The 26,284-nt window shown below is 36.6% G+C and overlaps 1 protein-coding gene across 1 annotated transcript in view; it reads left to right on the top strand.

Annotated features, from left to right (window-relative positions):
* Window positions 1-9,081: 9,081 nt before the first annotated feature.
* LOC123541393 (uncharacterized) overlaps window positions 9,082-26,284 on the top strand; it is a 32,216-nt gene continuing 15,013 nt past the window's right edge. The window contains exons 1-7 of the mRNA XM_053527484.1: window positions 9,082-9,842; window positions 10,534-10,667; window positions 12,393-12,507; window positions 14,244-14,335; window positions 18,208-18,323; window positions 21,441-21,523; window positions 23,089-23,277. The gene's annotated coding sequence lies outside the window, so the exon portion shown is untranslated. The remainder of the gene's footprint in view (window positions 9,843-10,533; window positions 10,668-12,392; window positions 12,508-14,243; window positions 14,336-18,207; window positions 18,324-21,440; window positions 21,524-23,088; window positions 23,278-26,284) is intronic.

Here is a 26,284-nt window from a genome sequence, read left to right as displayed (position 1 = left end):
CCAGAAAACTTTTAAAATATACCTGGGAAATTTTCCTTGGGTGATCTATACGAAAAAAAAAACAAACAAACAAAAAAAACACATAGGTCGGTAAGGTCCTATATGTTATATGGAAAATTTTGGGAAAAGATCTTTCTAAAATGCTTGCCCAGTTTTAAAATTTAAAAAATTTTTTTTTTTTGTTCCTTTTCCCAAATTTCCTTCAGATCATTCTTTTGCATTAAAAAAATGGGTGTGGAGTGGGAGAGGGGCAGGCTAGTGTGGAGTGGGGAAGGGTGTAGGTTAGTGTGGAGTGGGGAAGGGTGTAGGCTAGTGTGGAGTGGGGGAGGGGGTAGATTAGTGTGGAGTGGGGAAGGGTGTAGGCTGGGGATGGGGGAGGGGGGGGGTTTGGTTAGTGTGGAGGGGGGATTGGTAGGCTAGTGTGGAGTGGGGGGGGGGTAGTTTGTGTGGAGGGGGAAGGGGCAGGCTAGTGTGGAGGGAGGAGGGACGGTAGTTGGGTAGGGGGGGGGTTAGGTTAGGGGGGAAAAAGGGGGTAGGTTGTGGGGGTGGGGGGGGGGGGGTTGGTTTAGGGGGGAAGGGGGGTTAGTGTGGGTGGGAAGGGACAGGCTGTGTGGAGTGGGGGAGGGGGTAGATTAGTGTGGGTGGGGAGGGTGAAAAGTGTGGGGGTGGGGAAGGGTGTAGGTTGTGGGAGGGGGGAAGGGGTAGGTGTGTGGATGGGGGAGGGGGTAGATTAGTGTGTAGGGGGGAAAGGGGCGGGCTGTGTGGAGGGGGGGAGGGGGGCTAGTGTGGAGTAGGGGGGGGGGTTTGGTTAGTGTGGGTGGGGGAGGGGGTAGGTTTTTTGGGGAAGGGGCGGGGCTGTGTGGAGTGGGGGGGGGCAGGTGTGTGGGGGGGGGGGGGTAGGTTGTTGGGGGGGGAAGGGTGTAGGTTAGTGGGGAGTGGGGGGGGGGGTAGGTTAGTGTGGAGGGGGGAAGGGGCAGGCTAGTGGGGAGTGGGGGAGGGGCGGCTAGTGTGGGGGGGGGAGGGGGTAGGTTAGGTGGAGTGGGGTGGGGTGGCTGTGTGGAGTGGGGGGGGGGGTAGGGTTGTGTGGAGTGGGGGGGGGCAGGCTAGTGGGGGTGGGGGGGGGTAGGTTATTTTTCCCCAGTATTGATGTTAGAAAACTTGAAAATCTTCGCTTTAAAAAAGTGGTTGATTTGAATATAATTTAAAAGCAATGTTTTTGTATGGCTTTCCCCAAATACCTTAAATAATTTTTGTTTTTTAAAAAATCGTGACTGCTAGGAGGTGGGGTAGTTTCTAAAAAGGGCTGTAAAAAAAATTGTTAAAAAAATTTTCCTTTTTAGTTCTTGGTGACATCTTTAAAGTCCTTACGTATATTTATTTAAAAAATATGGTTCTGGGTCTGGCTAGTTTTTCTCTATGTCTTTAAATAAACATAATTTTTCTCCCAGATCTCCGTTTAAAATATTTTTGCTGCAGAAATTTCCTTTTTTTTGTTAAAGAAAAAGACTTAGAATGGGGCAAGTTTTTTCCTTTTTTTGTTAAAAAATAAAAGTGCCGGGTGGGGCAAGTTTTCCTTGTTTTTTTAAAGAATAAGCTCCAGGGGTGGGGCAAATTTTCCTTGTTTTGTTAAAAAATAAGACTGCGGGTGGGGCAAGTTTTCCCCTTTTTTTGTTAAAGAAAAGCGCCCGGGATGGGGAAGTTTTCCTTGTTTTGTTAAAGAATAAGACTGCCAGGGATGGGGCAAGTTTTCCCTATATGGAAAATTGTAAAGCTGTGAAAAGTACTTGTTTGATTAGAAAATAATTTCACTACAATTTTCTGCGGGTGATCCTGTATCAGATTCCTTCAAGCCACATTAACTTGTTAGTTTTCTCTATGTGACTGTGTGAAGAACTTTAATTCAAAATCTTCTCTTCTGAAACTGCTGACCAAAATTCAAAATATTGAGGACAACAATGACTATATACCGTATAAGTACTTATTTCTGCAGGCTCCAAATTCTGCGATTTTTCAAAAATGAGGGGGTATTAAATTTCTGCGTACCTTATTTCTGCGGTGCCTTCCTTCTCACGTTGATGGAATTTATTTCTGCGGTTCTGTATTCAACTTTGTTTCATTAATTTCAGATAGAAAGATACGTATTTTGTTGTTATTTTGACAGTTATGTCGACTTCCGGTTTTAAAGTAAAATTTGACGGATACTGATGTAACATCGTCATCATCATATAATGTTAAGGGGAAACATGAAACACTAAGCAAAAATGACAAAAGCACGATGTTAACAGTGGGACAACATAAAGTTTTATTCAGCATAAATACATATACATGCATACAGCTACTTGGTAGACATCGAGTAGTTTTACCAGTGAAGATGATTTGCGGTGGATGAAAATCACCTATGAAAGAATAAAGAACGTAAGACAACGTATACAATAAGGTGTTAAACCTGAGAGTCTATTTTGACAGGCGTCACTGTTCATAGTCAGGATTTTCATGCTTTTTCAGTGACAATTTAAGGTTAAAAGATAGGACTGGAGCAGGCGTTTAAATTACGAGGCTATTATACTAGTATGACCGTAAAATAAAGATAATGAGAGGATTATGTTCATTCATTGTTGCAGGTCATTTTATAAAACCATTATACCATACATACACGAAAAAATGCCTGAATCTATATTTTGCAAACATTCTCATCTGTGCATTGTAAAGGTATGATAATTTTTGTTAATCACGCCTTTTTCAAATCCCATGCAGTTTACGCTAAATATGACAAACGCCAGACGGATCAGTTAACAATAGATACAAAGAATACAATAGATTGTGTTTGTCACATAATTTAAACTGACAGCTGACTGTTGTTTAAAAACCGGCATGTATGAAAATATTTAAACAAGTCACTGCAAAAAAAAAAAAAAAAAATCACCTTGAAGGGTTCCAGCAAATTTAGGATACTCATATTGCAAAAAAAAAAAAAAAAAAACCAACACAAGAACAACACGGTTGTGTTAACACTGTCTATATTGTACAATATAAAACCATCTGACCATTCAAACCATCAAAAAACGATCAATGGTGAACGAAAATCAAAACAATGTCGATAATTTTATTATGGTTTATTCAAAAGCAAAACAATAATAACACTGTTCTATTATATTACCGTAAGTTTCTACTTAATTTTCAACTTTATTCTTCTGCTTTAGGCTACATGTGGGAAAAAAGCCGATAACGCTATCGGACATTATCTTATACTTAACCGGATTTACAATGGCGGCCTGTGTCGTCGTATAGGTTATAACACACTAAATAGCCACCACTATATATTCTATATAAAATGACAAGTTTTCACAATGCTGCAATACACACCTAGACCCATTTTAAATTTCTTTAACTTACATTTTCTTGTAGAGCAACATTTATACTGTAAAAATATCCAAAGAAAAGTAGGGGTCATGTTTGATGCAAGAAAAATATTTCTGGTCAAACGGACACACCGTAATTTTTACACTGAAATGACAATCACAATTTAGGGTAGGGGTGTATGAATACATTTCACATGTTAAATCAGTTTGGAGTCTTTTTTCAACATGCAAATGCTACCAGTATGTCAAGTATAGGCATGCAATATGATTTCAACCAATATATAGCAATGACTTCAAGGAAAAATCCTTCTTACAGCAAAAAAAACTGAGAACTATTTGAATCCGCCATTATGCGACTACCATTTTTTCATAGGTGCTCAGGCTATTTAGTGTCTGTATGCCAATAAGGAAATATGAAATTTTTTTTCCCCAGCTTTTTTGCTCTCTATGTGAAGTTTCATCTATATTCAGCTTATAAAACAAGTTTCAGCCCAAACAAACCAGTAGTTTTCTCAAAATCACTATTTTTGTACAGCCATCATTTTGTCCAAAGACTGCGGTTTAAGCCGTTAAATTTGGCTGAATCACATATAGTCATTAAACGCTGTTTTTTCAAAAAACCCGTAAGATATTACATCAAATATACCACCAGCAAGTGCGGAATAGACAACCACACTGAAAAAAACTTATAATTATGCAACTGTGATAAAATATAGAACAAAATTAGTGTTTAGTGAATTTTTTTTTGTTAAAAAAAGCTTATTTTTCAGTAAAAAGTGGGAAAATTGTCTTTTTTTTTCATCTCAAATGCAACAATACTGCATATTTTTGCATTCTATAGCTAAAGTCATATCTCATGGCCATGGTATTCAAGTTCTCTCCAACTATTCATGTCAAAATGTAACTAAAAAGGTGTTGATACTGCACACCTGGTCTCTGCTCAAATGGAATGAAATGGTATCTAAGGATATTACTAAAGATCTTCAGATTTCACACCACACAGGTGATGGAGATTCTAAAGGTCATTCTGGTGTAGACAAAGGTCAAGGAACTAAAACTGCACTTGAAAGATGTGAGGCACCTAGCAAATTCTCTAAAAAGGCAAATTAACCGGGCACCATTTAGTGACAAAATGTTCCGTGGTAAACAGAAGTCTAATCTAAAAAACAGATTTGCTCTATCTATAAAAATCTAGGTGTGTTTCAGAGCTATCAAGTGCACATAAGAAGTACAAAAGCAATTTGAAAGTAATAAAACACAAAATGCCTAATATAACTTCAGCAATAGTACTATGTTTCAAAGGTTACTGTGGTACCTCATGTTCTAAATACAGCTTGGTTTGTTCTGGCAACTACAGAAAAGCAAAAAACTATATGCCAGACAATGTCAGGCTTAAAATGACTGATGATGATGAGACTTTACTCAGGAAATGTATTGAAATTCTCCTTGGTCTAGAAAGCATAAAAAAAACTAAATTTTTAACATCTACACAGAAATGTGAAGCAGTGAACAGGACCTATAATGCATGCTTGCCCAAAAATGTTACATTTCTCGCAACTGCCATGGCCGTATCCAGATTCTAAGACTAAATCATGGGCTTGCTGACACTGTTATCCTTAAAGCTAGGGTAAATGGTGTAAAACTGTCACATGGCTCTTCTGTTATCAGACACCTTTTAAGAACAGAGTACTACGACAAGTTGCTTAAAACTACTAGGTACATATCGCGAGCAAGACGCAGTCGTTTTGCATCATGCCAGTATAGGTACAAATTACATACAAATTTACACTATTCAAAGGGTCTCACTGACCCCAAGCTTGACTTTTCTAGCACCCCACACCTAAAAGATCATGCTTATGCATAGAGTGTGATATTAGAATGAAATAAAGATGGTTACAAGTAAAATTATTGTGCTGCCTGCCTTGTGGCCAGCTGAGCCGGCACTGCACACATATAACAAGTTATATTAACCGCACAAATGTAAATAAGCCTTGTATAAGTTGTGTATATAATAGTGCTATATTTATCAAAAATATTATACAAAAATAGTAAACTACTGTATACCATAGAATACAGTCCTTGAAAGAAAACTCCCTAAACTTATGGCCTGAGCATTGGTCCCCACATTTCTGCCTTTCATTATTTATGAACTGGGGTTCAATGCTCAAATGTTCCGGGTTCACACACAGAGAAAAGTGGCATATATGCGACACGTGTAGGCCTTCGGGTATTTTCAAAATATTTCTAGTGGCCTGACACATAAGTCTTTCTGACAGTTTCTCCAGGCAGTTTTGTGGTTATTTTTCCATAGCTAGGATTTTTATTTACTGTCATACAACCAAGCCATTTCCAACACCCTTTTTCCCCCACCGGTATAGAATTATCATTTATTTTTTGCCTGGGTTGATGTGCCATGTTTACAAAAAAAAATTTATTTGCAGACGACAGAAAATTTTAGTAATTCTATCGGGTGACAATTCTTATAGGTTATAACACACTAAATATCAACCACTATATATTCTATATAAAATGACAAGTTTTCACAATGCTGCAATACACACCTAGACCCATTTTAAATGTCTTTAACTTACATTTTCTTGTAGAGCAACATTTATACTGTAAAAATATCCAAAGAAAAGTAGGGGTCATGTTTGATGCAAGAAAAATATTTCTGGTCAAACGGACACACCGTAATTTTTTACACTGAAATGACAATCACAATTTAGGGTAGGGGTGTATGAATAAATTTCACATGTTAAATCAGTTTGGAGTCTTTTTTCAACATGCAAATGCTACCAGTATGTCAAGTATAGGCATGCAATATGATTTCAACCAATATATAGCAATGACTTCAAGGAAAAATCCTTCTTACAGCAAAAAAAACTGAGAACTATTTGAATCCGCCATTATGCGACTACCATTTTTTCATAGGTGCTCAGGCTATTTAGTGTCTGTATGCCTTTCATAGCATGTTAGGGCAAAATTTTCTGCGGATTTTAAATCTGCGGTCTTACTGTCACCCGCAGAAAACGCAGAAATAAAGTTCCCGCAGAAAAAAGTACTTATACGGTAGTTTACCTGCCCACTTAGCTCAGTAGGTAGAGCGTCAGTCTACGGATCGCGGGGTCGCGAGTTCGATCCATGGGCGGGGCATATTTTCTCCGTGACTATTTGATAAACGACATTGTGTCTGAAATCATTAGTCCTCCACCTCTGATTCATGTGGGGAAGTTGGCAGTTACTTGTTGAGAACAGGTTTGTACTGGTACAGAATCCAAGAACACTGGTTAGGTTAACTGGCTGCTGTTACATGACTGAAATACTGTTGAAAAATGGCGTTAAACCCAAAACAAACAAAATTGAAAATATTCAAGAATGTATACGATAAAAGATTACGTATACAGAAGAAGACATAAGTAAACAGTAACACTGCATAGACATGACACACCTTGATAAACAATTCCTGAAAGTGAATGAAAGTAATCAATACCAGACGCATAGGACTGTTGTAATTTGTTGCCCGCTGGACAACCACCATTTTTAGCTCCACTATATGGAGAATATGGGAATGCTATTCGACTCACCCTTGCATCAGCGTGAGTTTTCTTGGTTAAAGTTTTTGGGCAAATTTTGTTTTTTCTTTGTTACTATTGCTTAGATCTTACTTGAACTTCACATTAAAGGAGTTCATCACAATATTTTGTGCGCAGCTCAATCGCGCAGCAAGCGATATCCACTGTAAAGTTCAGAATTCGCCGCCGAAAGTGCATAATTGTCGGATATGAGGGCACTCGCGCAAAATATATCGTATGTACTGACAATATAGGTCGTGCATCCATATTTTACCTTTAAAAGTGATGGTGTTTTATTGGAGGAGTAGTTGTAGGAAGTGCTCGAATCGAATACATTGTGGAAAGCCAATTTGAAAGTAAACTATTTCGTCCAGTAATGATGCAGCCGACTCCAAGTCAAATAAAATTCCAGAAAATCTTAAAGTAGATATCTCTCCTTCAAGTTCAAATGTGACTTCCTAAAAATGTTGTTATACTTTTTGTGCCCCATCCCGAATTTCACGTAGTAAGACCAGAGTTATGGCCCCTGATAGTCAAATTGTACATAAAGGGTCTAAACATTTGTGTCGCATGTACCTCAAAATTATATACGCCAAGAGTCATGAAACCACACAAGAATTAAATTCAGAATACGAAATTGTGCACCAGTGTTTTTATTTGAGGTTTCACTCAATAAAAACAGATTTATGTCCCTTGACGTGGTCAAATATATACGTAAATGGGATGTGAAAGCTTGTGTAGCACGTATCTCAAAAAGTATTTGATCTAGAGGCTTGCAACCTTAAAGGAGCATTATTCCGCATTTGAGTAAGAATATTGGTTAAGGAACTGGTAATAACATTGTGCAATTTGTTTTGTAAGAAAAAAAATGTTCATAATTTTTAGGTGGGTGGGGTAATGAAAAAATACTTTTGTGGGTGGAGTTGTTTTTTTTTAATTTTTCTTAAAAACAAGCACGGGTTGATATTATTTTTTTGGTTTAGATTTTTTTGTCTTAGTTCTAGCTTACATAATATAAAATTTGGAAAAAATCTGTCCACTAGATTTTTCATATCATTAAGAAATACTTCGTGTTTTTCTCAGTTTCAGATACTTTCGACATCTGTCAAGAGTAATTTTTCTGAGTTAATATATCTATATGTTGATATTTTATGCATAGTTATAGTGGTGTTATTAATTCGGATGCATAAAAAGTAACATCAGAAAGAAACTTCGAATAAATAATTGTTTGCAGTAGTTTTATTATAACATGTATGTACTGTTTCTTCAGACAAAAATACCGATTTGGTGTTCTTAATAAACTTTGAATATTGAAAAAAGAAGCACGGGTACCTATTAGTTTTATTTTTTATTTTAACTTGTCATACATCAATCTATAAATATGCCAAGTTACAAAAAATTCTGTCCGCTAGAAATAATTGTGAAAAACACCTTTAACATTGCTCAGCATGCAAACAATAATTGTGCAGAGGTTGTGCCAAAATAGGCACAAGATCACAGTAACTTGCCCTTGGTTGTCCACAGTAAGGAAGTGGTAACATAGAAAATAGTTACTCTGTTTGATGGTGTTTACAAAAATGCATTGGTAAATTTTTGAGTGAAAAACCTGCAATAAATGGATAGCATAATTTAATAGAGGAGATATAGATAATAGGTACATGTACAATTTGACAGAATGAGAATGTCAGAATATGCATAACATGACTCTTTGATAACGCCAGTTTTGCCTGTTTGCGGCCATCTAGAGAGTATTCTTCATACGCATGTGATTTGGTTCAAAACGGTTAAAAAAGTGCCGTTCAAACCACATGTTAATTGTGGCTGGAATTTTTTCTCTTGAACACTTCTGTTGAGTTCAGGTATTTTGGTGGGTTGGAATGCATGCAAAAATGCATTAGTGTCCATTGCCTATATAGAACATATAGTAAAAATAACTTAGGTCTTAGGCCTGATTTAATGGAAAAATTCAGAAAGTAAATTGTCAATATTTTTGTTATTTTGCAATCTACATGGCTGTAATTTTGATGGAGAATGGCTGGTTGGCATAGAAATCTGAATATTACTTGAATTAATTATTACAGTTGCTGAAATTGCGTCAGTTTGAGTAAAAACTATATGTGCTTGAAAAATGTGAAAATCCTACTTTCAGCTTACATATTTCTGAAAATTTTCTAATTTTGCAGGTTTTCATGCATAAAATGCATTTGTATAAGTTCTATGTTTGAAACCGTTTGTGGAAAACAAAATGGTGTATTACAAATGCTGCCATGGATTTTTAGAAATTTGAGCTGCGGCCGAGGAAATTTGACCTAGAGTAGGATATTATATATGAGCCGTGCCATGACAAAACCAACATAGTCAGGATCCATGCTGTTCGCTTTTAAAGCCTACTGCAATTAGAGAAACCATTAGCGAACAGCATGGATTCTGACCTGACTGCGCGGATTGGTTTTCCAATGGCATGGCTCATATATATTTCTATTCTTGTTTACATTAAATTGCTCTTTTGGATACTTGAATTTACACAGTACACACAGTCTGAATAGAGAAATATGTGTAATCATAATCTGTGCAAGAAAAATCAGTTCAAGGACTTGAAAATTGAACAGTTCAGGCCTGAAATTGGCATATTTTAATTGATTTTGAAGGAAAACAGGCAGATTTTCACACACTACTTAAATATTGGTTTCCTTAAATGCTTAATTGAGCATAAATCATCATATTTGAGGTCCTGAATTGTATGTTTACTTATTCTTTTGGATTTCTTATATTTTCAGTACCCAAAAACCTGAAATGAGAGCGTTTGGACAATGTGAAGTTTGTCGCATAGACTGGGATTGACTGCCTTTGTATATATAAGTCTACAACTTCTCAGATTTGACCGAAGACAATTGTTTGGTATTCTGAATGGGTAAATAATTCCTTTGTAAATATTTTTAATAAAAATCAGGTACTTTTCCATGGTACTGTAAAATTTAATAAACTTCGTTTCAATTGCAACAACAATTGAAAGAAAGGTAGAAATTAGAATTATAGTGGAATAACATTATTTCAGCCAGTTTTGCCATAATGACTACATTCTGAAGCATGTGTGGTAGTGAGATTACATTTAATTTAGTAATCTGTTACTTTGAAATTGGACAGGATTTTGTTCATAATAATTGGTACAGTAAGCTGTCTTCCAAGTGAGAATTATTAGGTCAGATTGCAGCCAAAAATTCTCACTTGGAATACAGCTTACTGTACCAAATTTTACCTGAAAACAGTTAACGTTGCTTCAGATCTGGACGTCAGTAAAGCAAGGAATTTGAACAGACATCGTGATTGATAGCTTTGTTATTCAAAGTGTTTGTTATGACACATTTTACATACGTAAGACTTGATGTTTAAGTTTAATATTACATTATGACAGTTTCAGTATGGGGAAAGGAGATTGTGATGTAAATTTTCACTGAAAAGTTGCTTAGAGGGACACTTTTCTACATTTCACACTTCCTTTGCAGTAAGATTGTTTTGAAATATATTTTGCACATACATGCAGTCATTTAAACTGAATAAGTTTTCAATCTGAGATTTTATGACTAGCTTGAGTTTTTTTTCAGATGTGGTTTGGCCGTAGGCTTTCCAATCACACAGAAGATACTGGTTCTATCACAAGAAGGGTCACATCAATTGATATTAGTCACTGGAAAAATTTGGAGAACCAGTTGTAGATTCTCCGGTTGAATTTATTAAGGTATTTGCAGAAATTTAGCCAGTTTGGAACATTCAGCAGGCAGTGACGTACATTAAAACCATTCTTTATATAGATCAGGGCTGTTGGGGGTTTTTTTGCCAGAAAGCTCAGCTGTGATACATAATTTAAGATTTTATTCAATGTAAATGGACATTATGGTTGTCTGGTTTTGTGTAATTTCACCTTAACAGCAGGGATTTCTTTATTATCACTAAGTCTTTCATCACTTGTTTCACTTAGTCATAATGGCTGTCTGGTTTTGTGTAAATTTCACCTTAACAGCAGGGATTTCTTTATTATCACTAAGTCTTTCATCACTTGTTTCACTTAGTCATAATGGCTGTCTGGTTTTGTGTAAATTTCACCTTAACAGCAGGGATTTCTTTATTATCACTAAGTCTTTCATCACTTGTTTCACTTGGTCATAATGGCTGACTGGTTTTGTGTAAATTCACCTTAACAGCAGGGATTTCTTTATTATCACTAAGTCTTTCATCACTTGTTTCACTTAGTCATAATGGCTGTCTGGTTTTGTGTAAATTTCACCTAACAGCAGGGATTTCTTTATTATCACTAAGTCTTTCATCACTTGTTTCACTTAGTCATAATGGCTGTCTGGTTTTGTGTAATTTCACCTTAACAGCAGGGATTTCTTTATTATCACTAAGTCTTTCATCACTTGTTTCACTCAGTCATAATGGCTGTCTGGTTTTGTGTAATTTCACCTTAACAGCAGGGATTTCTTTATTATCACTAAGTCTTTCATCACTTGTTTCACTTAGTCATAATGGCTGTCTGGTTTTGTGTAAATTTCACCTAACAGCAGGGATTTTTTTATTATCACTAAGTCTTTCATCACTTGTTTCACTTGGTCATAATGGCTGTCTGGTTTTGTGTAATTTCACCTTAACAGCAGGGATTTCTTTATTATCACTAAGTCTTTCATCACTTGTTTCACTTGGTCATAATGGCTGTCTGGTTTTGTGTAATTTCACCTTAACAGCAGGGATTTCTTTATTATCACTAAGTCTTTCATCACTTGTTTCACTTAGTTATAATGGCTGTCTGGTTTTGTGTAAAATGTCACCTTAACAGCAGGGATTTCTTTATTATCACTAAGTCTTTCATCACTTGTTTCACTTAGTCATAATGGCTGTCTGGTTTTGTGTAAATTTCACCTTAACAGCAGGGATTTCTTTATTATCACTAAGTCTTTCATCACTTGTTTCACTTGGTCATAATGGCTGACTGGTTTTGTGTAATTTCACCTTAACATCAGGGATTTCTTTATTATCACTAAGTCTTTCATCACTTGTTTCACTTGGTCATAATGGCTGACTGGTTTTGTGTAATTTCACCTTAACAGCAGGGATTTCTTTATTATCACTAAGTCTTTCATCACTTGTTTCACTTGGTCATAATGGCTGTCTGGTTTTGTGTAATTTCACCTTAACAGCAGGGATTTCTTTATTATCACTAAGTCTTTCATCACTTGTTTCACTTGGTCCAGCTCTGCTATCAGTCACAGACAGAACAAAATTGAAAACTGGGAAAGCAACTTTTTGAACATTAAATGTTTTAACACAACATCACATCACACAATGGAAACAGTTGCTACAATGCACAATTCTGATATAACACTGAGATATGTTTTAATATATTCTTGCATTAAAAAAGGAATTATCTTTTATGTACATCATGTGAGGAAATATTCTTCTTTTTTAGAGAAATATATGAGGTAGGGCTCTGCAGTTTTCCATAAACACAACAAGAAGTTTACATTTGTTGCACAGAGTTGAAGGAATTGTTATAGGAAAAATGTACAGAATGTAAGGATATGGTATGTTCCTGCTGAAAAAAAAAATATGTAAACGAATCAATATTATAGGTTTGACTGTACAAAGTATATGGAGAGTTATTCTTGTCTCTCTGGCACCAGCTTTCATGTCTTCAGTTTTAATGCTAAAAGTTTCCTGAACTTCTACTTCGTCTGTGTTATTACTTGATGGTTTAATTCACTGAAAATAGTTATTCCTCATGACACATGCATCATATGAAACTAAGACCATAAATTTCATACCAGTCTTTCCTCAGTCATGTCCTCAATTAAATAAATTTTCAGGTTGAAGTTTTGATAATTTTTTTTCACATGAATAATGCTTTGAAGTGCCGTGTGATTGTTCCAGTTTTATGAATTATATGGATAACCAAACATCTACATGTACATGTAGCTTTTAAGATTAAGAAGAGGTAAAAAGTGTCTGATTCATGTCTGATCCATAACTGCCATTCTTCTAGGGATTTTTGAATTGATTGGCGAACATTTTTTGACCGTAATGGGGCAGTGAGTCATGTGCAAGACTCAGACCTCAAGCACCAAGGACAAGGTCACACTTAGAGGTTCAGTGTTCTCATTGCATGTTTCTAGTCCAGTCATCCATTAGGGATTTTCAAATTACCTGGCACAAATGTTCCATTTAATAAGTTGATGTGTCACTCTGTAGACCAACATCCCTAGCTCAGAGGTCAATGTCACAGATAGAGGTCAAAGGTTAACTTGGTCCTTTTCTTGTCCAGTCCATAGCTCTGCCATTTATAAAGGAATTTTAAAGTTATTTGGCACAAATTTTCCCTATCATGTCGTCGATATATCATATGCAAGATCCAGACTTCTAGCTCCAGGGTCAAGTTCACACATAGAGGTCAAAGGTTAACATGGTCTTGCTTCTTGTCCTGTCCATTGCTCTGCCATTTGTCAAGGAATTTAAAATCACTTAGCACAAATATTCCTCATTAAGAGGCAATGTGTCATGTGCAAGACCAGGCCCCTGTTTCAACGGTCAAGTCACAGTTAGATGTTAACTTGACTTAAACAGTCACAAAAACAAATTATTTTGTTGCATGAAGACTCAGACATCTAATGCAAGGTCAATGTCACCTATTGGGATTTTTGGTAATTTTTGTCTGCTCTGTAACTTTTTGATGCAGTGGTGTTGGTATAAATATTCACCATTACAAGACATCGTGTCATATACAAATTTGAGGTCACAGGCACCCCAGTTAATTTCTTTTTTCTGTTTGTACATGAAATTACTTCCCTTTTTTATGATAAAGTACAATACATATGTATTTCTATCAGTTTTCCCAGTACATTTGTAATTTAAAAATGAAAGTAAGATAATTTGTATTGATAGACTGTTTAGTACTATATAAACATCATGTATTTCACTTGTTTATTAATTATCTCCCTTTAATACGACAAAATATTTCATTTTATTTTAATTAATTTCTTTTCTTATTTAAAGATAAAAATACAGTAAACCATTACAATGCATATATGAGCATCCATACATTTTCAAACTGCATAACGTCTGTGTGAATTTTCTGATATGTAGTTTTGATTTACGTACATCTATAGTATAGAAGAAGACATTGTGTTTTCATGCAGTATGTTTTGTGAAAAATGTCCCTTAGCCAGGGACCTCTGCTACAAATTTTTGTTGTTTTCTACAAGTAACTGATAATTTCTTCACATAATCTAGAGAGTAAACTTAACCTTGATGTTTTGCCTTTCAGATAGCCAAACGTCTTCCCCAGGATTCGATGCAGCAACCTTCTGATAGAAAGATGTACCTGTCGTGCAAAGGTATAAGCTGGCTTGGTAACAGGTATATTAGTTCATATAAAACAATGATAAAAATTACACATAAACCTTATATGCATGTATAATGTTTTAGCTCACCTTTGCTCAGGTGAGTTTTTGTGATTGCTCAATGTCCAGCATCTGTTGTCAGTCTGTCTGTCAACATTTAGCTTGTGTATGCGATAGAGGCACTATTTTTCAGCTGATCTTCATGAAATTTTGTCAGAATAAATACATTGTTTAAATCTAGGCCAGGTTCGAAAATGGGTCATCTAGGGTAAAAAACGAGATCACTAGCTCAAGTAAAAGAAAAGCATTGTGTATGAGATAAAGAATGTATTTTTCAACTGATTTTCATGAATTTTGGTTAGAATGTTAACACTGATGAAGTCTAGGCTAAATTTGAAAATGGGTCATTTTGGTAAAAAACTAGGTCACTAGGTCAAATCAAAGAAAAACCTTGTGTAAGGGATAAAGGCTGTATATTTCGACGGATCTTCATGAAATTTTGTCAGTATGAATGCCTTCTGCCACAAGTTTAACATAGTCTTGTATAGAAAAAGACTTTAAAATTCTTCTTGTTTAAAACCATAATACCTAGGCCTTCAACATTTTGTATGTAGCATTGCCTTTAGGTTCTCTGCCAAAACTGTTCAAATTATGCCCGTGGAATGAAAAGAGGCCATGTCCCGGGGGATCTTGGGTTTTTCATAGATTTATATAGGAAAAAAAACTCTAAAAGTCTTCTTGCATGAAAACCCAAGGCTTAGGCTTTTAGTATTTAGTATGTTGACTTAAAAGTTTCCTAGTGTTTCTCTGCCAGATTTGTTAACTCCCCGCCATAAGTGGTGGGGGTTAATAGGAATGGTCTCCTTCTGTCCTTCTGTCCTGCCGTCATTCCGTCCTTCCACCCGTCTGTCCGTAACACTTCCGTGTCCGCTCTCCTAATCCCCTTTAAGGACTTTTATGAAACTTGGGTCAAATGATCACCTCATCAAGACGATGTGCAGAACCCATGTGTCAGCCTTGTCAGCTCAAGCTCAAGGTCACAACTCAGTCAAAGGTTTGAGCCTTCCATTTTGTGTCCGCTCTATATCTCCTAAACCCCTTGAAGGAATTTTATAAAACTTGGGTCAAATGATCACTTCATCAAGACGATGTGCAGAACCCATAAGTCAGCCATGTTAGCTCAAGGTCAAGGTCACAACTTAGGGTGAAAGGTTTGAGCCTTCCATTTTGTGTCCGCTCTATATCTCCTAAACCCTTTAAAAGAATTTTATAAAACTTGGGTCAAATAATCACCTCATCAAGACAATGTGCAGAACCTATGAGTCAGCCATGCCGGCTCAAGGTCAAGGTCACAACTTGGGGTGAAAGATTTGAGCCTTTCATTTTGTGTCCGCTCTATATCTCCTAAACCCCTTGAAGGAATTTTATAAAACTTTGGTCTAATGATCTCCTCATCAAGACAATATGCAGAACCTATGATTCAGCTATGCCGGCTCAAGGTCAAGGTCACAACTTAGGGTGAAATATTTGAGCCTTCCATTTTGTGTCCGCTCTATATATCTCCTAAACTCCTAGAAGGATTTTTCATCAAACTTGGGTCAAATGATCACCTCATGAAGGCAATGTGCAGAATCTATGAATCAGCTATGCTGGTTCAAGGTCAAGGTCACAACTGAAGGTCAAAGGTTTGAGCCTTCCATTTTGTGTCTGCTCTGTATCTCCTAATTCCCTTGAAGGATTCATATGAAACTTGGGTCAAATGATCACCTCATCAAGGTGATGTGCAGAACTCATGAATCAGCCATGCCGGCTCAAGGTCAAGGTCAAAACGCAAGGTCAAAGGTTTTGGCCTTTCATTTTGTGTCTGCTCTATATCTCCTAAACCCCTTGAAAGAATTTTATAAAACTTTGTTCAAATGATCACCTCATCAAAACGATTTGCAGAACTTATGAGTCAGCCATGCTGGCTCAAGGTCAAGGTCACAACTTAGGGTGAAATGTTTGAGCCTTTCACTTTATGTCCACTCTGTATCTTCTGACCCCTTGAAAGATTTTCATCAAACTTGGGTCAAATGATCACCACATCAAGAACTCATGAGTCAGCCATTTCAACTTAATGTCAAGGTCAAAGGTTTGAGCTCTGTATCTTCTAAACCCTTGAAGGATTTTCATGAAACTTGTGTCAATGATCACCTCATCAAAACATTGTGCAGAATTCATGAGTCAGCCATGTCAGTTTAAGGTCAAGGTCACAGCTAAAGGTCAAAGCTTTACCCTTTCACTATCCATAGCAGTGGAGGGGGATTTAGCTGTCTTTCAGACTGCCTTGTTCAAGTTATGTCCCAAAGGTGAAAAGAGGCCCTGGCCTGGGGGTACCAAGTTTAACATAGACTTATACATGTATATGAAAGTTCAAGGCCTAGGCCTTTGATGTTTGGTATGTAACATTGCCTGGTTAATGTCTAGCAAGTTTGTTCAAATAGGCTCTGCCCTGGGGGTCACTTTTTAAAACTATGAGTTATATAGGAAAAAATACTTTAAAAATTATCAGATCATATTTCCTAGGTTTGTGAACCCAAGCAATTACGGATCACTTGACTTTGATCTTAACCTTTTGACCTACTTTCTTGTTTTTAAAGATACACTGAGCCTTGAAATTTCGATGACATGTGCAGTTTTGCACACGATCTTAAAACTGACTTTCAGTCACCATAAATGTGACTTACTGATGTACCTTCTTTATATAGTTCTTAATATTTTAGCATCCATTTGAAACATGTAGCTCATATTACTCAGGTGAGAGATCTAGGGTCATCATGACACTCTTGTTTTCTTTTTCTAGGTCATTTGCCAGTCTATATTGGTCAAGTTTCATGACTCTGAATTGTGTTTGGGGCAAATTATGCTCCGCCTCCCTTTTGGACAGTTAAAGTTTTGCATGCCAGTTGCTGTCCAAAACTAATTCAATTGAAACTTAACGTTTGTCGTCAAGTTATAAAACTAGGTTGTAGTATCAAGTCCCATCACTCTTTCATGAATTTTGGTCAAATCCTGCCCCCTTTTGGTTATGTTTTGCATGCAAGTTACTGGATTGAAACTCGATAGATATTTTAACATTGAGGGTATTGTTCCTGCTTCTGAGAATAAAGTTGGAATAGTCAAGCATTGACTGTCTTTCAGACAGCTCTTGTTCTTATTAGCTCATCTGATTTTTTGAAAGAAAAAAATGATGAGTTATTGTCACCTGATCAGCATCGCTGTTGCCTGGTTAAGTTTTATGTTTAGGTCAGCTTTTCTCCTAAACTATGAAAGATATTGCTTTGAAACTTGCAACACTTGTTCACCATAAATAGCTGACCCTGTAGAGCAAGAAACATAACTCCATCCTGCTTTTTGCAAGAATTTTGGCCCCTTTAGGACTTAGAAAATATCAGATTTATGGTTAAGTTTTGTTTTAAATTAGGTATTTTTATCTCCTAAACTATCAAAGCTATTGCTTTGAAACTTGTAACAGTTGTTTATCATCATAAGCTGACTCTGTGCAACAAGAAACATAACTCCATACTGTTTTTTTCAAGAATTATGACCCTTTTTGGACTTAGAAAATCATGGGTAGGACAATATTTCTATTATACAGAGACAAAAAAAATCAGATGAGAGTCTGCAACCGCAAGGCAGTGCTCTTGTATTAATATTGTCTAGAAATCAAATCAGTTTGCCAATATGGAAAAAGGCACAAATAAATCACAAACTTGGCTTCTTACATTATTGCCAGTGGCTTTAATGTTTAGAAGATGTCACATTTAATAAAAGTTGATAAATGTTTATTGGATGTAATTCTGGTAGTTAAACTGTTTCTTGGTTATATCTTTTAAGATTGTCTTACAGGAAAAAGAAAAGGAAAACGGCCCCAGAAAAGACAAGCTACAGCAGATACAAGTTGCTAAGGACAAGAATGTCTGTCATTCATGGAAACATCAGAGTTCAGCAGGTTTTTGAAACAGGTAATTTGATAATCTGTCAATTAACAACATCATGGTATATGTTGGATGCATTTATTCTACCACTAAGTGTGATAACAAATATAAGGCAGTGGATCAACTTTTATTCCATCTATATAAACTACTGCAATATAACATAATGTCCAGGTATAAAATTATAAAGCTGAATTTTGAGCTCGCTGACTTCAAATCACTTGCCCCTCATCAATGTGGATTTGGGCCTCACTCGGGGCGATGGAATCTTCATATGAGAAAGCCATCCAGCTTGATTACGGAAGGTCGGTGGTTCAACCCAGGTGCCCACTCATGATAAAATAATGCATGGAGGGGCACCAGGGGTCTTCCTTCACCATCAAAGTTGGAAAGTCGCGATATGATCTAAAATGTGTCTACAACATTAAAGCCAACAAAAAAAAAAGAATTTGATCTCAGCTATTTAAAGAATAAAAAGTCTAGTGTCAATACCTGTACTGGTTATTTTTTCATTAAGTCAAATATCTTCTATTCAATTGAAACATCTCAAATCATTAGCCTCACATCGATGTGGGTTCAAGTCTCACTTTGGACGTTGCATTCTTCATGTGCGTGAGGAAGTTATCTAGTTGGCGTACGAAAGGTCAGTGGTTCTACTATGCGCCTGCTTGTGATGTAATAATGCACAGAGGGGCACTTGTGGTATTCCTCCATCTTCAAAGCTGGAAAGTCGCCAGCGCTGTGTCTCCTGTAACAGCTCTTGTTATAGCAATGCAAGAAATTATGAATAATATCAATAACCAGAGTAACAATCTTCTGCATAAAAAATATCGTGAAGTCAATCTTGCTATTCAACAGGTTTGAGACAACGACAATGGCCTTTAGACAATTTTGGCAAGGCCACAAAAGTTGCCCTTTGACAGTCTGATGATAAAGTGACTTGAAACAGTCAAATGATGATAAAGTAACTTGAAACAGTCAAATGATGATAAAATGACTTGAAACAGTCAAATGATGATAAAGTGACTTGAAACAGTCAAATAATGATAAAGTGACTTGAAACAGTCAAATGATAATAAAGTGACTTGAAACAGTCAAATGATGATAAAGTGACTTGAAACGGTCAACTAAGCACAACGTGCCAGGTAAGCATGCAGAAAGATGAAACAGCTCAGAGTGTTTAAAGTTCAGTTAATCGATATCTTTATTTGCCTGTTGGAAAAACGGGACGTTTTATGGGAACACCCTTGGAGGGCGGTCTGGTGGTGTCCACAGACTTTGTCCGGAGCATATCTTCTTCATGCATGGAGGGATTTTGATGGAACTTGTCACAATAGTTCACCATCATGAGACGGTGTGTCATGCGAAAGAACCGGGTACCTAGGAATAAGGCCAAGGTCACACTTACAGGTCAAAGGTCAAATTCACGAATGACTTTGTCTGGAACATTATTTCTTCATGCATGGAGGGATTTTGATGTAATTTTGCACAATTGTTCACCAACATAAGGCTGAGTGACATGCGCAAGAAAAAAGGTTCAAGGTCAAGGTCACACTGCGAGGTCAAAGGATACAAGAATGAAAACTTTGTCCAGAGCATTTCTTTTTCATGCATGGAGGGATTTTGATATAACTTGGCCCAATTGTTAACTACCACGAGACGAAGTGTCATGTGTAAGAACAAGGTCCCTAGATCTAAGGTCTAGGTCTCACTTAGAGGCCAAAAGTCCGGTACAAAAATGATACCTTGTGAGCTGTGTGACAGTGGTCAAGTTTGCACTACCTGAGATTCTGTGCACACTGTGCAGGTTATGTGTATATTGTCTGGTGCGTACTACTTGAGGTCTGGTGCGTACTACTTTAGGTCTGGTGCGTACTACTTTAGATCTGGTGCGTACAACGTGAGGTCTGGTTCACAGAAATTGAGGTTTGTTGCGCACTTTGCGAGGTTTGTTGCGCACTCTCTGAGGTTTGGTGCGCACTTACTGAGGTTTGTTAGGCACTCTGTAGGGTAAGCAGGGTTCCCACGCTTCCTGGAAAACTGGTAAAGTTATTGAATTTTTCATTTTATTTTCAAGGCCTTGAAAGTACTTGAATTTTAAAGGAAGAGCAAAAAACCTGGAAAAAGTCGGGAATTTTATTCTTTCTGTATGCTCACAATATTGCCAGTATACATAAAAAGCAAACATATTTAAATAGAGAAACACTGGCATTGATTTCCCTGTTCTTGAAAAATTCGCGTCTTTAACATTGTAAGGAAGGATAACTCTTCACATCAGTTGAGATTTTAGTGGTGTTACACCTACTTAGTTTATACAGAGTTGTCATTCTTTGTAAAGCGTCTAGTGAAAAACGTGGCACACTTTGAAAAATGATTTCTTTCCTACAAAGAAGAGAAATTGGCAAAGCTAGTGTAAAATATGACCTCAAAAGTCTGAAAATTGACAATTAATCGGTATTGCCAGATGACTGCATTGTCCGTGCTTATAATCTGACTGAAATACATCTGACAAATTGCAGAACAGCTTTAAAAATGAATCACAAGGTGAAGAGATGCTTATCAGCACAAGAAGTCAATCTAAAAAGCAACCTACTGACAACTTTAAAAAGTCTTAAACACTTGGTGAAAATTGACATTGAAGTGACAGTGAGCGAGGCAGAAGTATTCATCCCCTTTAGGGATAGCTCTAGCTTATTTTCTTAAAGTTCTAGCACCAATTAAAGATCTTAGAGGCAGTGAAAGAATTTCACTTCTGACGGGACTTGAACCTACAATGTCTGGATTAGGTTTGGGCGCTCTACCTTTGAACCACGAGGCGCTCTATTAGTCCTTGAATTTTGTGAAAATGTCCTGGAAAAGTCCTTGAAAAGTCCTTGAATTATTTCCATGGAAAAGAGTGGGAACCCTGGGTAAGGTCTGGTGCACACAGTTTACTGGTTTAAACTTTCTAGAATTTGTTCTGCCTCTGACTGTTCTATGGTGGTGTGACATTGTACTACTTTCTTTATTTGATTTACCTTTATTAGCTTATATTGTGTGGAACATTGTTTCTTTCTGGTGGATCTGTTTTTTTTTTATAATCCAGTTTATGAAATGTTGTATGTATAGATACTTGACATTTAATTACTGAATCTAAATTAATTTCAGGTTCTGACGTAAAAAGGCGAAATCACAAAAAAAAAATTCTGGGCCTTCACCTGGACACAGTCGCACAACTTCAGCCGATACAAGTAAGATATGTTTTCTGCTTGTAGAACACAACAGCTAACACTTACTGGTCAACCATTTTATAGCTCGACTAATTGAAGAATAAGTAGAGCTATCCTACTCACCACGGCTTCGGCGTCACACCTTGGTTAAGGTTTTCATACCAGTCCACATTTTGACAAAGTCTTTTGAGATAAAGCTTTGAAACTTTCAACACTTGTTTACCATCATCATGGCCAGATATAGGCAAGAGCACATAACTCCATCAAGGATTTTGGCTGAATTATGGCCCCTTTTGACTTAGAAATCATGGTTAAGTTTTTCATACCAGTTCATATTTTGACAAAGTCTTTTAAGATAAAGCTTTGAAACTTTCAACACTTGTTTACCATCACCATGGCTAGTTATAGGCAAGAGTACATAACTCCATCAGGGATTTTGGCTGAATTATGGCCCCTTTCGACTTAGAAATCTTGGTTAAATTTTTCGTACCAGTTCATATTTAGACAAAGTCTTTTGAGATAAAGCTTTGAAACTTTCAACACTTGTTTACCATCACCATGTCCAGTTATAGGCAAGAGCACATAACTCCATCAAGGATTTTGGCTGAATTATGGCATTTTTTGACTTAGAAATCTGGGTTGATATTTCGTGCCAGTTTATATTTTGACAAAGTCTTTTTTGAGATAAAGCTTTGAAACTTTCAACACCTGTTTACCATCACCATGTCCAGTTATAGGCAAGAGTACATAACTCCATCAAAGATTTTGGCCGAATTATGGCCCTTTTTGACTTAGAAATCTTGGTTCAGTTTTTCGTACCAGTTCATATTTTTTGTAAAGTAATTGACATATGGCTTTTAAACTTTTATCACTTGTTTAGTATAATAGTCTCTATCTGTAGGAAAGAGAACATAACTCTGTCATCTATTTTGGCTGAATTATGGCCCTTTTTGGACTTTGAAATTGGTTCTGTTTTCATATAAGTCCATGTTTTGTCAAAACTATTTGACATATGTCTTTTAAACTTTGAACACTTGTTTATCATTATGATTTCCATCTGTAGGCAAGAGTACATAACTATTTTGGCTGAATTATGGCCTTTCTGGAATTTGAAATTGGCTCATATATTGCCATTTAGTGCAAGACTTATCGAAATCAATGTAATACAGGAACATTGATTGTCTGATCTATTTATTTCTTTTGTCTGAATAACGTGGAAATATTTTGATCCCATTCTTCAGTCAATTCTTCGAATAGTCGAGCGCGCTGTCATCAGACAGCTCTTGTTTAAATATTTGTAAATAACAGTTTCTTTCATGTTTCTAGAATTGAGACAAAAAGTATTTTCATTCTCTGATTCTATTGTACTGGATTCAGTCATAGGAGATAACTCTTCAAGCATTTAAATATTTTATATTTATGCCTCTTTTCTTCTCAGAACATAGGACAGGGCTAGACAGAATTCTGTGGACATTCTGGTAAGAGCAGGAAGTAGAAATTTAGAAATGAAAAAAAGTATCTCGACTATCTGTTAACAAAAATTCCATTCAGAAATCTAATGTTTGAATTTCTCCATTAAAATTCAGCTAGTACATCAAAGTCACAGTCCACTTCAGGCGGAACTAACCGATCTTTCTGGGAAACATCAGACTCTGGAGCGCCCTCTATTAGTTCGTCTGCGTTCCTGAAAAGCTGGTGATACAGCGCCACCTGGAAGAATGAGACAAACGTCACAGTCTAACCTCGGGGAAATCAACCACAAACTTAACCATTTAGTAAAGTGTACACATATACTTAACAACCCAAAATATGTGTGAACGAATCAAGACAGTTGTGTAATGTGACATTTAGTTTTCAACATGCTAAATTACGTAAACTTTTTTATCAACACTGAATCTGAAAGCATCATTTCTAGATATTTACATTCGCCCTATTCTTTTCCATAAAAGAACACAATTTATACACAATCAGCGGTTACACGTCGAGCGTAATAATTTCACCAGCACGTAGCCTGAGTGAATTATTTAAAACTTGCAAGTAGTAAATTTCAAAACGAGCTGTCAGTGGACAGCACGCTCGACTATTCTCAGTGCTTGATAGTATAATATAAGCAATGAGTAAAACTTTAGCATTACTCTAAGCATATTCGAAAAAGGGCCATAATTCAGTCAAAGTGCTTGATAGAGTTGCCTCTGGTACGCAAACTTTGCCTCCTCCTTTTTACAGACTTGGGTCATGATGGTAAACAAGTATGCAAAATATGAAAGCAAGATCTAAATGGACTTTGAAAATATTTGGGGTGGTACACAAACTTTAACATTTATTCTAAGTCGAAAAGGGGCCATAATTCAGTCAAAATGCTTGATAGAGTTGCCTCCTCTTAACAGACTGGGGTCATGATGGTAAACAAGTATGCAAAATATGAAAGCAATATCTCGATGGACTTTGAAAATATTTGGGGTGGTACGCAAACTTTAACATTTATTCTAAGTCAAAAAGGGGCCATAATTCAGTCAAAATGCTTGATAGAGTTGCCTCCTCCTTTTTACAGACTGGAGTCATGATGGTAAAAAAGTATGCTAAATATGAAAGCAATACCTCAATGGACTTTGAAAATATTTGGGGTGGTACATAAACTTTAACATTTATTCTACGTCGAAAAAGAGCCATAATTCAGTCAAAATGCTTGATAGAGTTGCCTCCTCTTTTTTACAAACTGGGGTCATGATGGTAAACAAGTATGCAAAATATGAAAGCAATATCTCAATGGACTTTGAAAATATTTGGGGTGGTACGCAAACTTAAACATTTGTGTGACGCTCACGCTTACGCTAACGCTCACGCCGGGGCGAGTAGGATAGCTCCCCTATTCTTCGAATAGTCAAGCTAACAAGTTTTCAGCAGTCAGAAAAAACATGAGCACAGTCACTTATATATGGACACATTTTATAGAGAAATCTCGCGATGTAATTTGAAGGCTTGAATAGTTGTAGGAGGGCGAACCAGTTCCGGCACTTTTTCTCTAGACATGGTTCAGTTGTCCAGGCAACAACAGTATATTGTCTTCAGTATCAAAGAGTTGATATTCAAAAATTTGCATTGGGCTGAAGAAAAAAAAAACAAGAGGGCCATGATGGCCCTATATCGCTCACCTGTTATCATTGCACTTGAGGACAAGAAGGTCCTCAGAAAAAATATCTAAGTCCAAAGGACAGGAAAAACAAAGGAAAGAAATTTAACCAAAAATTCTTACAAGGTACACCTAAAAATTGGAGGTACCATCCATGTTGTACCACAGAAAAGTGGTCTCGGTTTTTCCCTATGGCCAATAATAAAAAAGTTACTAAAAATAAGCTATTTATATTAACGTAAAAGGGAAGTAATTAAAAAGAAAATTATTGTAAGTGAACAAAAGAAGGATCTGCCAAATAAATCTGTTGACATAAATGAAATTTCAGATCAGTATCTTCATTAGTTACGAAGATATACCCATTTTAATTTGAAATAAAGGGAGGTAATTTGACATAAAATCAGTCCATAGTTATCTACCCTGATTGACTCAGTCCAACTAATGATAATAATGAAATTTCAAATAAGTCCTATAAGTACTTACTGATATAAATCCATTTTGACTACAATCAGGGGAGGTAATCAGATATAAAATAACTCTGGAACCTACGATTGGATCCGATTTGTCATGGAATCCAAGATTTATTGTTGTTGAAGATATTTTGGAAGTTTGTATCAAATAAAACCATAAATGAAGTCTCTATATGGCTGCAAAAGCCAAAATAGCCAATTTTGGACCTTTAAGGGGCCATAACTCTGGAACCCATGATGGAATCTGGCCAGTTCAACAAAGGAACCAAGATCTTGTGGTGATACAAGTTGTGTGCAAGTTTGGTTAAAATCAAATCATAAATGAAGTTGCTATTGTGCAGACAAGGTCAAAATAGCTAATTTTGGCCCTTTCAGGGGCCATAACTCTGGAACCCATAATGAGATCTGGCTGGTTCAACAAAGGAACTGAGATCTTATGGCAACACAAGTTTTGTGCAAGTTTGATTAAATTCAAATCATAAATGAAGCTGCTATTGTGCAGACATGGTCAAAATAGCTAATTCTGGCCCTTGCAGGGGCCATAACTCTGGAACCCATAATGAAATCTAGCCAGTTCAAGAAAGGAACCAAGATCTTATAGTGATACAAGTTGTGTGCCAGTTTGGTTAAAATCAAATCATAAATGAAGCTGCTATTGTGCAGACAAGGTCAAAATAGCTAATTCTGGCTCTTTCAGTGGCCATAATTAGAACCCATAATGGGATCTGGCCAAAGCAAAAAAGGAACCAAGACCTTATGGTGATACAAGTTGTGTGCCAGTTTGGTAAAAATCAAATCATAAATAAAGTTGCTATTGTGCAGACAAGGTCAAAATAGCTGATTTGTCCAGTTCAAGAAAGGAACCGAGAACTTATGGTGATACAAGTTGTGTGCAAGTTTGGTTAAAATAAAATCATAAATGAAACCACTATCGTGCAGACAAGAAATTGTTGACGGATGCACGGACGGACACACAACTGACGAAGGGTGATCACAAAAGCTCACCTTGTCACTATGTGACAGGTGAGTTAAAAAAGAGTTCACGGTCAGACCTACATTACTGTCGTCGACATTCTGGTTGTAGATATGACAGCAGTAAATGACATATATATTGCAGCTGTAAGATGGTTTTGGTAAATAAATGTTGAAATGAGAAAAGATATTTTTTGTTCAATTTCTCAA

The sequence above is a fragment of the Mercenaria mercenaria genome, chromosome 16 (assembly GCF_021730395.1).
Source record: "Mercenaria mercenaria strain notata chromosome 16, MADL_Memer_1, whole genome shotgun sequence".
NCBI lineage: Eukaryota > Metazoa > Mollusca > Bivalvia > Venerida > Veneridae > Mercenaria > Mercenaria mercenaria.
Note: the sequence above shows the minus strand (reverse complement) of the source record. Positions and strands in the feature narration are given on the sequence as shown.